Genomic DNA, 14,771 nt, shown 5'->3' with positions numbered 1-14,771 from the left:
TCCTTGGGTTTACTCGTACGTCCTTAATTTGATGTGGCACCGCACATTCGAGAGCAACAGAAAGGGCTTGCCTTTTCAGAAGCCGTAGGTTGCTTGATGGACCTTCGGGCATGAAGATGATGACGTGCGGCCAGCGCGCAGGCCTTGACTGCACAGTCGTTGTGCTTGCAGGAACTGATGCTGCTGTATTCGCCGTCCTTCTCTTCGCTCTCTTACCCCGGACAGGTATAAAGCTGCCATCGGATGTGTCATTTTCCGACATAGAATAGAGATCGGTGTCCTCAGTGTCAATGGGAGAGCCAGCTCGCTTCCTTGTGGTTGACGGGTGCGAGGACCTGTGACCGGGCGGGCCTCTGGCATGCTCCAGGACCATCACCGCAAGACGGTGAGGCGAGGCACCTCAAAAGACTGATGATTTCACTAAAATAAAGCAGAGCGCAGAAACAAGCGTTCTTCTAAAGAGACACTTCTTCTTCCTTCTCCCAAAACGACTTTTCTAAATGATCCTTCTAGGCATGGTGCACAAAGCAGAGAGAGTATATGTCTCTTCAATTTGGCTTCCACTGCCTCCACTAGTTCTGAGAACTGTCACAGCGGTGCCAGTGGTGCTGTGGACCCGCAGAACTGGTACTACAAGTGCAGATGCATCCGTGACACTTAAGCACAGCGACTACAGCCGAAACAAAAATGCAAGCCTGGAAGCGTTCGTGATATGTATCGCGGTGTTGTTTACCTTCGATACACGTGGCGTGTACCAATGCCATTATTTACCAAAACACTGCCATGATGACTGTCTTCATGCCATGAAACAAAAAGTCACATCTTTGCCACAAAAGCGAAGCACAGAACGCGATAGCAACAAATTGGACGGTCACATGCAGAACAGCAAGCAGATCAAAACGTGCCCTGTGTTTCTCACGCACAAATGACTCACCAAAGCACTCACGTACAAAAAAATGCGAATGAGTGTGTCAGTTGTTACTTCACAGTGTCTGAAAAGCGCGCCCTTTCCCAAATGGAGGCTGTGCACAGTTTGCAGGGACATTGGTGCGCTCCATACCTGCAACAGGATAGTTCCAGTGCCGCCAGCCGTGACGTATGATCCTCGCCGCTGGGAGACAAGCGCGTGCGAGAGATCATCTGCAGCCTTCGTCTCCGCGGGCTAAAGTAAGCTTGAGAGACGAGAGCCACCGCGCGCTCATTGCGCCTTCTTGCCAGTAAAGCTGAAAACATGGTAGTCCCCCCTCCCCAAGATGCCCACCAACAGCGGTAAGTGACAGATATAAATAGCTTGCCGTTTGAGCCTTGAAGGAAGTGCCGTTTGGCGGCTCAGTGGTCAATGTCTCGCATTCACGACGCGGAGGTGGCACGTTGATTCCACGCGCCGGACTCCTTTTCTGGGTTTCTTTCTTTCTTGCGTTTATATATATATATATGTAGATACGTATAGACAAACCATGAGTGACGGCGACGCCCACATTGACGCAGACGCCTGCTGCAAAATCCAGCCGAGAGTGCATTAAAATTGCGGTCTCGGCTCTGAGCGCTTGCTTAACATCGATAGCGTGATAATGACGTCGTTCTAAATTTTTTGTAACATGTGGACATGTGGATTTCTGCCCGAGGGCGGTTATGTACCACTCGTATGCTGCTATGTGCCACAAGTTACGCACTAAGACAACGGGGGACGCACAAGCCATGCAGTGAAGAGCTTTGCCCCTAAAACTGGCACGAACTTGACTCAACCTTTTTGTCACGCGCGCCCTGAACTACAGGCGACTATCGTCTGCTCCAAGCTTGAGAGGAGGAAAGGGCGCACTCCATGCGGCACCTCTTTGCACCTCCTCTTGAGCAAGTGCAGGCTGGCGGAGAATTCAAGCAGCATTACGCTTGTAGCACGACAAAACTAGGGAGCCAGTGCAGAGCACGCGCGGCACCAGCAAATCGAGGAGAAAGATGCTGCACCCATCGAACAGATGCCGCCAGTGCAGCCAAATCGAAGAGACCTCATTTAAACGCAGGACTTGTAGCCACCGTCGCTACCTGGCACAAAACACTACCTCTGCGTTTTTGTTTTCCCCCCGTCAGCGGCGTTATTCAGCGTGGTTGACAAATTTACGACATCCGCTGACGCCATCTCCGTCAAGAAATCTGAAAGCAATAGAAAAGCAGGAACTTGCCTGCTCCGTACTGGACACGAGAAAAGCAAGCTCATAGTGATCACATGCCGCAAAATTTTTCCCCAGCGATGAAAGCGCGCAGTGGGACCTCGTTAGGCAGGGAGAGCGCCACCGCGGTCATCACCTCTCCCCATTATAGCCAGCCTACCGCTGGAAATGGGCATCACGAGAAAAACAATCATGGTTTCAGCATTGCGAGCGAGATGGCACAGTGAGCGCGCGTCGCGTAGAGTTACTGTATATGTTACCTCTAGGTAGCAGCGTTGCGCCAAAGTACGCCATCTTTGGTTCAAATGTCTTGTGGGAAATCCACTCACAACCCGCGTAAGAGCAGCCCTCGCGTTTCAGAGTACTAGCGTTGCTTAATTGATTCATTTCGCTTTCTTTTCTCTCTATTTTATATGAAGTACAAGAAAAACTCAGTGTCTCTGGTCAACCCTGGAAGCCTTGATTTTATGCTGACGTTCTGAGTATGAAATATTGAAAAAAAAAAACGTGCGTCAGCTCGTTGAACCAGTGATACTTATGTATATTTATAGTAGGCCACACAATAGTTTCTGCTTCTCTTGCGCTGTTTTTCTCATTTACATGTATAACATAATTTGTCACTCTTGGTCGCTATCGAGCGTGTTAGGGATGGAATATTTTCATTGCGCTCGGCTCATTCGTTAGCTGTGTAAGTTAATCAGCTGAAGCTTTGTAGTTTTCAACTGAATCGAGCTGGATAGCGATCGAGAGTGGCCGCGCGATGCCCACGTTTCGCACAGCTTTCGTATTACGCTCGTATTGCAATCGCGGCTAACGACATTTGATGTGAATCTTTATTCAACAACCCTGTCGTGTTTAACACTCTTTTCACTTAGGTTTTCAAAGCTGCATTCAATTCCCGAACTAGCAGCAACACCTTGCAGATTAAAATAGTTCTGGTGTAAGTTCTCTTTTTACTTTTAGCGTTTTAACATCCAGACCAATTTGGACGTATGCAGCTGACGCACGCTGGCCAACTCTGCATGTGTAATGTATACAATACTGCATGTGTGGTTACTACAAATAGAGCAAGTTTTCAAGTGTCGTGGAAAGATTGAAAAAAAGCCAAGGGCATGGGCAGCAGCAGAGGAGTGGAAAAGGGGCCTTGCCTCCCTCAAGCCACGACAGCACTTGGCCTCACCCAAGCTAGACCAGTGTTCTCGCTTTCCGTAAACTGCGATGCAACAATGGTTTGCAGCCCCGAAGAGAAAATCTTGCAGACGACAATGGCCAAACGTTTATTCCTTCCGACTGAACTTTAATCTTTCTTTAGCAACACCCACTGCACCAGCGTCTAATCGCATGGGCTCTACGTAGTACAATTCAACACAGAATGCATTCGCTGCCGCATTTCTCGTGCTCAACAGGCAGCATGGCTACATTACCGAAGGAGCGTGGCGAGAATGACAACAGCTGTAGTCAACCCCGCTTGCTTTGCCCGTAACCTGCGTAGCGTTGGCTACTCCGCAGTGCAAATGAACCACCTATGACTACATGATGGCACTCGGCGAATAGGGGCGGTTAACTCTGGTTGGCGGAGCGAGCGGCGCCCGGAAATTAGTGGCGCAACTCTGCTACCTAAAGGTAGCATATACAATAGCTCTAGCGTGGCATGGCACCACACCGTCACGACGCGGCGGCGCGCGCTCTCGTCTCTCACGCTTACTTTGCCCCGCGGAGAGGGGACGCTCACACGTGCGCGCTTATCTCTTTTTTTCTTCACTTTATTGCTTGTTCGTAGGTGCGCACAACAAATCACAAGCATAACCAAAACAAGCAGTGACAGTCCTTCGAGAGGGACACAAACTAAAATTTACTAAGTGCTGCCAAGGGTTCTACCCTCCACAACCACTCAGGTACAATCTCCTGAGTTTCCTGCCGTTCAACGAATTCGGCCATAACTGCACGGAAATACATTCGTCAGACTGTGCATCCTAATCGCAATAAAATCCCGCCAAACAAGCCCGCAATAAACAATGAAGTCCACATAGCATAATCTAATCAAAAGCACTCCCTCTTCGTCTTATCTTGTGGTGGGGACAATCGTATGCCTTGGGATTTCACCAGAACAATTCTTTTGTATTCGTCGGGTGCACAAAGGTCACTGCACTCGTTGCGCAGTCTTCTTTTGCGAAAAGGATGCATTTTTAAGACACAGCAAAGTAGCAACTGAGACGCTTACTCGCGTTCATCTGTGCCTGTCAGTGTGTTCCATACGTCATTTCTGCGTGAGAAACGCGGGGCACGTTTCGATCAGCTTGCGATTCTTCGCGTGACTTTCCAGTTTGTTGCTGTCGTGTTGTTCGCCTGGTTTTTGCATAATGTTTTTCTCAAATTACGTTTTTTATTGTTTTCTGAACTTCATAGTACATTTTCTCAAACTGGACGGACACGATTGTGATAAACCTTTGCATGTATGAGTTACAGCAAGTTAGGAATAATCTGAACCTAAAAATGCTCATTTCGTGAAAAGTGAAGCTTCAAAAAAGGTGTACAGCCCTCCGACCCTATGTTGCTTCGTGAATATAGATTGTTGATTTTTTTACAGTAAATCCCTAAAGGATGACCTCATTTTTAGTTACATGAAACCCACGCGTATACACGATAACCGGTCTGAATATTATTTTTTGCAGGGGTTGCAGTGAAAAGGCGTATTGAATAGGTGAATCTGCCTTAAAATGGGGGGGGGGGGGAGGGTTCTTAGAAAGATAGGAATCATAGGCACAAAAGATTGTATCACGTGACACCCGATGGCATTCTTCGTTAGCACAAGAAATCTAGTGTGAATACTTGCACTCACCTTTAAAACATTGCTTTCGAAACTAACATAAGCCACTTATCCTATCGTACCTCCTTTATGTGTGTGTTTTACGTTGACTACTATTTTTGTGTCCTTATTTTATTGTTATGTAGACAAAAATAAATATCAATACTGCCTTGCTTACGGTCCTTCAAGTACATATAGACTCCACTTTCACCACTTTTCGTCGGCGTTGACCCCTACAACTACTGTTGGAAATGAACCGTCTTTATTCTTGATGTTTCTTGCCTCAACAGTAATAAATTAAGTAATGGTAATTTTATCGCAGCAAGGAATTTCGACATTTGTACCGAAGGTTCGGGTGCGAGTGGCGTAACCACTCACTCATCCAGGCACCCTAGCAGGCCAAGGATTCATGGGAATGATACAATTGTGTTCTTGTGGACGAGAGAAAAAGAACACGACAGAGAAAAGGACGCACATGTTTCCAGAAGTGTCGGTATTTTTCACCTCCACTGAACGCACAATTTCTGCGTATAATAGTACTCTCTTTGTATTAGAACTACAAGTTAGCAGTCAACGCTATTCAGTGGTCTATTTTTTATAGTTTTTTCTATTGATGTATTACCCATAGATATTTGCCTGCAAGCTCACATTCAGGCGCCATTAAGTGAATCAATCTCAACAGCCTTTATCCTCTCCAGCCTCGTCAATTGACCTTTTTTTTTTGCGTAACCATCTTATTGGTTCCATGATGGTACTGGCGGCACGTAAATCATCATCATCATCATCAGCCTGACTACGTCCACTGCAGGACAAAGGCCTCTCCCATGTTCCGCCAGTTAACCCGGTCCTGTGCTTGCTGCTGCCAATTTATACCCGCAAACTTCTTAATCTCATCTGCCCACCTAACCTTCTGTCTCCCCCTAACCCGCTTCCCTTCTCTGGGAATCCAGTCAGTTGCCCTTAATGACCAGCGGTTATCCTGTCTACGCGCTACATGCCCTGCCCATGTCCATTTCTTCATCTTGATTTCAGCTATGATATCCTTAACCCCTGTTTGTTCCCTAATCCACTCTGCTCTCTTCTTGTCTCTTAAGGTTACACCTACCATTTTTCTTTCCATTGCTCGCTGCGTCGTCCTCAACTTAAGCTGAACCCTCTTTGTAAGTCTCCAGGTTTCTGCTCCGTAGCTAAGTGCCGGCAAGATACAGCTGTTATATACCTTCCTCTTGAGGGATAGTGGCAATCTACCTGTCATAATTTGAGAGTGCTTGCCGAATGTGCTCCACCCCATTCTTATTCTTCTAGTTACTTCAATCTCGTGGTTCGGCTCTGCGGTTATTACCTGCCCTAAGTAGACATAGTCTTTTACAACTTCAAGTGCACTATTACCTATCTCGAAGCGCTGCTCCTTGCCGAGGTTGTTGTACATTACTTTCGTTTTCTGCAGATTAATTTTAAGACCCACCTTTCTGCTCTCCTTGTCCAACTCCGTAATCATGAGTTGCAATTCGTCCCCCGAGTTACTCAGCATTGCAATGTCATCGGCGAAGCGCAGGTTACTAAGGTATTCTCCATTGACTCTTATCCCTAACTGCTCCCATTCTAGGCTTCTGAAAACCTCGTGTAAGCACGCGGTAAATAGCATTGGGGAAATTGTGTCCCCCTGCTTTACACCCTTCTTGATTGGTATTCTGTTGCTTTCTTTATGAAGCACTATGGTAGCAGTTGATCCCCTGTAGATTTCTTCCAGAATGTTTATATATACTTCATCTACGCCATGATTCCGCAGTGTTTGCATGACGGCTGATATTTTTACTGAATCAAACGCCTTCTCGTAATCTATGAAGGCTATGTATAGTGGTTGGTTATACTCTGAGCATTTCTCTATTACCTGATTGATAGTATGAATGTGGTCAATTGTTGAGTAGCCTGTTCGAAATCCTGCTTGTTCCTTTGGTTGATTGAATTCTAATGTTTTCTTTACTCTGTTAGCAATTACCTTTGTAAATAGCTTGTATACTACAGAGAGCAAGCTGATCGGCCTGTAATTCTTCAAGTCCTTGTCATCTCCTTTCTTATGTATTAAGATGATGTTAGCGTTCTTCCAAGACTCTGGTACTCTTCCCGTCAGGAGACACCTCGTAAACAGGGTGGCTAGTTTTTCTAACACAATCTGTCCTCCATCTTTCAGCAAATCTGATGTTACCTGATCCTCACCAGCAGCTTTGCCCCTTTGCATGCTCTCCAAAGCTTTTCTGACTTCTTCTATCATTACTGGTGGGGTGTAATCTGGGTTACTGCTAGTTCTTATAGTATTAAGGTCGTGATTGTCTCGGCTACTGTACAGATCTCTGTAAAACTCCTCCGCTATTTTAACTATCCTATCCATATTGGTAGTTATTTTGCCTTCTTTGTCCCTTGGTGCATACATCCGACTTTTGCCTATCCCAAGTTTCCTCTTCAATGCTTTGACACTTCCTCCGTTTTTCAGAGCGGGCACGTAAATAGCTCCACTCTAAAAACAACGGCATATTAAAGATATTCAGTACACGTCTCTGCTCTAACGTCTGCGCACTAAGAAACACAAGTAAATCAGGCTTCGAACAGTCCCCTAACTTGTGCCGAAAAATCTAGGTAGTACTACATAGAACTACAAAGCAAGCTTCGAGTGATTCCACGCAGTGAAGGTGAATGGCCATCGGAGCTAAATTGCATACTGCCGTCTTTTCTCTTGTCAGTGTTCATGAGTGTGCTGCTCTTCGCGCGGTTTTGCATTGTGTGATCGAAATGCACATGCCACAAAATACCTCTCGCCAGCGTGGCATATACACTCGGATGACATGACTCAATACATGCGCAAAACGTATTGCTGCATTGAAGCTTTCAGCGCCTTAAGTGGCACTGCCTCCGCACTTGTTATCGTCATCATCATCACCGTCCACTTAGCAATTCCCACTACAAAGCTAAGGCCTCTTTCATGTTCTGCCAACGAACCTCGTCTTGCGCTGGGTACTTGTACGTTGTACCAGCACCCTTTCTGCCACTGAGTTGCTGACGCGCAAGTCGAGGGATAAAATCCCAGTGGCGGCGGCTGCATTTTCAGTGGAAGTGAAAATGCTGTTGGCCCTTGTGCTCAGCGTAGGGCGCACGTTAAAAAACCCCAGGTGGTCAAAATTTACGGAGCCCTTCACTATGGCGTCTCTCATACTAATATGGTGGTTTTGGGACGTTAAACTCTACATACCAACTGTTTTACCGGCAAGCTTATGAATCTAATCTGCCGACCTAACTTTGCATCACTATCGCGCGTTCACCTTCCCTCGTAATTCAATTTGTACCTTTTAACAACATGCGGTCATCCTACTTACGCGCTATATGTGTGTTCATGTTCATTTCCTATTCCTAATTTCTTTTAGGATGCCCTTAGAACCCATTTGTTACCTGACCAACACTGCTCTAAATTCCGATGCGATGAATTTCTTAGAGAAGCAAAGGTACCTTGAGCGTTTCTATCGGCTTGGTTTCACTTGGCCGACCCGCAGACGCACATTCTTATGGAACATTGTATCTAAAGTGCATTTCAACGTCATTATGTCGAAGGTATCCAGGTAGAAATCAGGCCATAAAAACAAAAGGGTGCCACAGTATTTAAAGGGAGTACAGACAGACAGAGTACGGTATACCTTAGTAGAGAGGGCCTGTAGGGCATACAATAAATGCCTTCGAAGCTTCTTTTTTTTTAGGTGTGTGACGCTGAGGAAGAAAGAATTAAGCCCACTTTGTCGTACTTTTTTCGCAGCGGCCACAGAAATGATAAGTGGAATGCCATGACGGACATGAGGACGCTAAGTGACAAGTTTTAACTCGAATTTTTCTACATTTCATTCCGATTTTTTCCTTTCACGACGCAAACTTTACCACGACAATTTGTAATTCGACATTATAACTCAGTGCCATGAATTCAAGCAATTTCATAGATATCTAAAGAACCAAGACACTAAAAAACGCTCATTGTATGTTTGAGACGAGGCGAGCACACAGAGATAATTACAGGCACTTAGAATGGCTTCCCGCTATTTATGCGATCTTGTAGAAGTCTTGATTGCTAGAGCTTTCTTTATTCAGACCAGAAAACTCTGGGTACTCATTATATACAAGCTTAAAGCTACGACGACCTTTGCTGTTGCGCTAATGAGAAGCATTCAAGCCAATTACCAAATGAAGCATTAAGCGGATTTTTCCAGGGGCTTGTCTTATTTGGCCCTGAGAGAAATTTATTCTAAAGAAAGACGTACCAGCAAATAATGTACAGCTGAGAAAAATGATTGCAGAAGAGGGCACACAAAGGCTTTACCAAACCACAGTAATGACAAATAAATTTGCAAAGTGAACATTATTCCCAGTTGTTCACTAACAGCAATCTTGCAAACAGTGGCAGTGTTTTCACAACGGCTGATTATTAGTATTACATGGTTCGTAGTTTTTTGTTAATACTGTCCCAGTGAAAATACACCATCGGTATGTCATCTGATTTAGGTACTATGCCACTGCGTTTCGCTCTCATCTCAGGTAGTGCGTCTCAGGCCTAATTTTTTTCCTGCAGGGGCTGGCCAAGTGAGTGAGTTTGAAGCACGGTGGAGGGTAAGGGGGCAAACTATCACGCAATGAAACTGACACATTGGCGGAATCCTTGCTGCGGCAGTGTTTTCCCCCGCAGGAGCCTCCGCTAACAAGCAGGCACGAGAGTCACAAGAAAAGACAATTAGAAGTGCTTGCACCGGCCCGCTACAAGCTCTTGGTTCCTGCTAGACGGAGTGTCCAAATGATGAATAGGAGGAGAAAAAGCGGGTATTCATTGATGGTGTTCTTGAGTGGCTACCTGCTACAGTCATAAGAATAGGTCAAAAAGTGACTCAATTAGTGGCAGCGAAAATGACTATTCGTAGGTGAAACAAAAAAGAAAAGCGCCCTCTCGCAAGCGGTGAGCTGCACAAGGTAAATGGTTGTGCTATGAGTCTCTTCGTACCTTAAGGACGCAGCTTGAAGGAACGCATTTCCCGGATTTCTTATATGTGTGATTCCTGAACGCGATGCGACGCCAGAATGAATGAAATACGTGCACACTGATCACAACGATGACTTGACGCCGAACGCGAAAATGGGTGTTTTGTTCCGAGCGCCGGTTTTAACAGATGCTCTGTACCGGAGGTTTCCCATAATATACAGCGCTCGAGACCAGTCCTGTCTCCGTAGCTTGCCTGCGCGAAGTAGTATTGATCGCTACAGGGAAATAGATAATACGAGTAGCATTTCACAATGTCATATAATTTTATTCTTCAAGTTGTGGACCAATAGCTAAATGTTCGTTTGCCGCGTGCCTGAATACATGGCTTTATTCAGGCTTTTTTAACAATGATGGCAAATTAGAGTTTTTAGCATCCAATATCATTTCTGTATGCAGCATTATCGTCATAAGTGTGTTAATGTAGTTCAACATTATTGTAACGACGCTGTTTATCAGAGTCATTGGTGTTTAGCGTATTGTGATCTTCGTCATTTGTTCACTCGTCCACCTCAGTCTTCTAGGAGTATATACTCGCAATGTGCGCTGAAAGAGAGATCAAAGTCAAACGACTGGTTGGCTTTTACTTAGCAAAATTGGCGGCTACCCTTATTGTGTTCTCAGTCGTGAGGAATAGCGGAATCAGAAAAAAATATTACCATGGGTGACAGAGCACTTCCATAAGGCCAACAAACATTTATTCCTTGTCAGCCTCACTCTGTGCACGTGAGTGGTGATGACAGGGACATCTCAGTAGTTTTATTCTTCCCGCCCTTGTCTCTGATCTGAGCACTGAACAAGTATCACTACTCTACTATCCAGCCGAGACATGCTCATTTCTTTAACTTTAAGTGTCACTCTTTTCAAAACATTAAACAGAATAGCAACTAACATAAAAACTGCATCCACCCGGCACAATTTCAAGCGAGTTTTTCCAGCTGAACAAGGCAATCGAAGAAATTATTTACAACCCCGTTTTACGAAAAGCACCACATGCAAGCATTCCTTGATTGATTTGTGGGGTTTAACGTCCCAAAACCACCATATGATTATGAGAGACGCCGTAGTGGAGGGCTCCGGGAATTTCGACCACCTGGGGTTCTTTAACGTGCACCCAAATCTGAGCACACGGGCCTACAACATTTCCGCCTCCATCGGAAATGCAGCCGCCGCAGCCGGGATTCGAACCCGCGACCTGCGGGTCAGCAGCCGAGTACCTTAGCCACTAGACCACCGCGGCGGGGCATGCAAGCATTCCTGGAAAGAGTTTCAGCGATACGTGTTTCATCGCAATGAAAGTATCACTGAACGAAAACAAGTTTATGGATTAACAAAGATAAGGCAAAATAAAAGACCCATGGTTCAATGTTTCTCTCTCTTGAAAGAAGTATATTTTATTGGTCTTCAACTTCAGCAGTCTTAAAAATGGACAGTTCTTCCGATAACGATACTATGATATTTTCATTGTCTCAAAGAATGTAAGGCTTGCACTTGACATTGTAGTGGATAATAACTTAGACGTGCGGTATGTACGTGCTATATAGTCAAAAGCAGATAGCATCACTTCCCTAGAAAGGAGTAGAGTTGTGGAGGTATTCGAGGCGTTAAATGTTTCTAATGGTTACAAAGAACGTTCTGTGAAAACCAATTTAATTACGATAGATGACCATATCAACGAGCACGAAAGGCTTAATCGTGGCCATTTCAGTTTTGCCAACGCTACGGCAGCCTCTATTTTTCAGTGCGCCGCTCCTTACGCCAAAGGTCAAGCGTCCGCAAGGTATGTAGTAGTTGTACTACTACTACTACTAGTTGTAGTTGCAGTAGTAGTAGTAGTAGTACTAGTAGTAGTAGTAGTAGTAGTAGTAGCAGTTGTAGTAACAGCAGCAGCAGTAAATGTAGCAGCACCGCGTCACGTAAAAATGTATTGGCGACTTGACTGTGGCATGTCGTCATGTTCTCAAATGACACTCCTCTCATGATTATCATGTTTGCACCAATCACATACATTCGTCATCTATTGGCTTCACGTAATACCAAATTTGACATATGTGAAGCTATAGCGAAACGACCGCGAACGCATCATAAGCGTATCATGTATTCATGTTGTTCCATGACATGCATCTTGTGTTTATCATGTTTGCACCAGTATCATACCTTCGTCATCAGTTCACGTCCTGTAATACCAAATTTGGCGTTAGTGAAGCTAGCGAAACGGCCGCCAGTGCATCATGAGCGTGGCATCTAGTCATGTTGTTACATGACACGCATCTCATGATTATCATGCTTGCACCTGTCACATACCTTCATCATCAATTTACGTACTGTAATACTAAATTTGGTATATATGACGCTAGCGAAACGACCGCGAGCTCATCATGAGAGTGGCGTGTGGTCATGAGGTTACATGACACGCATGCCAAGATATTCATGTTAGGGTCTGTCGCTTTTTTTCGCCAGGCAATCATGCCATACCATACCAGTTTTGCAACATGCCATGTGAACGAAAGCACCGCAAAAGCGGCAGGACCACGAAATGTATATCATGACATTCATGACATATATGTCATAATTTTCATGCTTTGACTAGTCAAATATGTTCTTCGTACAGTCATGTTATGCAATACCAAGTTTGGTAACGATACCATTACCAAAACGGCCCGGAGAACTAAAGTCGTAGACGGCTAGTTAGATAGATAGATAGATAGATAGATAGATAGATAGATAGATAGATAGATAGATAGATAGATAGATAGATAGATAGATAGATAGATAACAAAAGTCATTGCGGTACACAAGGATATGCTTCGCATAAAAAAATAGCGCCATCATGCAAGTGACAAGTATGAAAGTTTCTTGGCAAGAAACTCTATCGAAAGCACACTCAAAGCACACGTCACCTTTTCTGTCAGTGCTATTAACCTCTTATATTTCACGTGCTAGTTGGTCACCATAACACCTTAGTATTTTGCATTTATGAAAATGGCATGACAACCGTGTATAGAAAGTGCGCGTCTAAGTCACTGACAACGGAACTCTTTCTAAGTCGACAGCTTAAATAACCACCTGAGAGAACACTGATATTTATTTAAGGGTTCAGTTTACAGTCAATTAGCCGCACACAGCTCCATAATGCGGTTGTAAAAACAGACGTCTTTTTCAAAAAAAAAACATCAATATGTATACGCTACGACTGCAGTCTCTGTCAACTGGCCTGCCGGCCAGCTTCTCTTACAGGTGCGCATACAAGGTTGCTAATGACTTTCAAGTAAAATTTCCCAAACGACGAGCGAAAAGTCGTCAAAAGTCGCCTTTCTTTCGAATTGCGCCTAAAAAGTCACCGCTCTTGATATGTTTGGCGTCTCTAATATTTGTGATTGCTAATTATATATAGCCCCATGGACAACAATACCGTTCGTCATCCCTTAAATAAATTCACGTTTTAAATGTGAAGCATACCTTAGCGTATCTATCTATATATATTGGCGTGGTACAACGCTAATAAAACAAAGGTACACCTCGAGGCAACGAAAGCAGCGTGTTCTCAACAGCTGAGCCACAAGATCGTCTTCTTCGGTCTCGAGTGAAGCTGGAGGCCCACTACCTCGTGTCCACTAAATCCCCCATCATCGTTTTTGTCCGCATGTAGACACGCGTCATTTGCCTCCCTCTCAAAGAGCATCGCCCCGATGCGAAGTCTGTAATGAAGTTTTTTTTTTTCTCAAGAAAAGTGTACTTGGGACCTGAAGAGGTTGCAACAGGCCGGCTGCTTTTGTCAGAGAAGACATACGTCACTGGGCTGCTGGCAGTCCAAACAAATACGAATGTGTTGCTTCACGGCAGCGGAGAGCCTTGGCCAGTACACTCCCAGTCGGGTGCCGGAAAACGAACGGCGTTTAGGAGGCGCGCTCCTGCGTTATGACTAAAAACCTGTCTATAGGTAGCCCAGCAATAACAAATATCAGTGACAGCCACGCAGCGCGGAAGTAATGCCTACAATAGGTAAGGGCATGTGCAATAAGGACAAAAAAAAGGGAAGAGCCGTCGTCGCTGTCGCGCCAGCCTGGCGTCCGGATGCGGTATTAACTTACGCAAAACCGTTCAGCGACAAAAGTACGAGCGCGGAAAAAAAGAGAAAGAAACGACCTCCTCCTACCCCAGCCCTGCAGCCACTTCACCAGGTCGGCACCCGGCGCCAGCATCACGTTCACCGTCGACTGCATGCGTTCGCATTTGTGCGTCGCCATTTCATCCCGCTTTCTTGTGATGGTCGATTTTCTACAAGAAGGTCTGGGACGGAAACATCTTTAAGTGCCGTACAGCGCACTTTATTCAAGATATCATACATCGCTCTGCATTTGGGCGAACAATGGTATGTGCAGTTCCAGTGTTACTCTTTTGAATGGAATAAAAGAGTACAAACAACTTTACGTTTATCAGTTGTCGAGAGATGACATTGCGTCATGCACTAAATTAAAGAGTACTAGTGAATGCGCGACAGCTTACTGAAAGACTGCCCTATGTATGTTGATACTCGTGTTCTACGAAACAAGTTGAACTGATGATTTTAGGAAAGCATGCCAAAAAGAAACAAACTGAAGGCAGAGAGACAGAGAAAGATCAAAATTGAAAATCGATTGGTTGATGTTTGATTAGTGCTTGCGTAATTTCATGCTGAACATCAAGTACAGAAGTCAGGTGCAGAAGTAAGCAGGGTAGCGTATGTGACTGACAT

This window comes from Rhipicephalus microplus, chromosome 2 (assembly GCF_043290135.1).
Source record: "Rhipicephalus microplus isolate Deutch F79 chromosome 2, USDA_Rmic, whole genome shotgun sequence".
Taxonomy (NCBI): domain Eukaryota; kingdom Metazoa; phylum Arthropoda; class Arachnida; order Ixodida; family Ixodidae; genus Rhipicephalus; species Rhipicephalus microplus.
Note: the sequence above shows the minus strand (reverse complement) of the source record.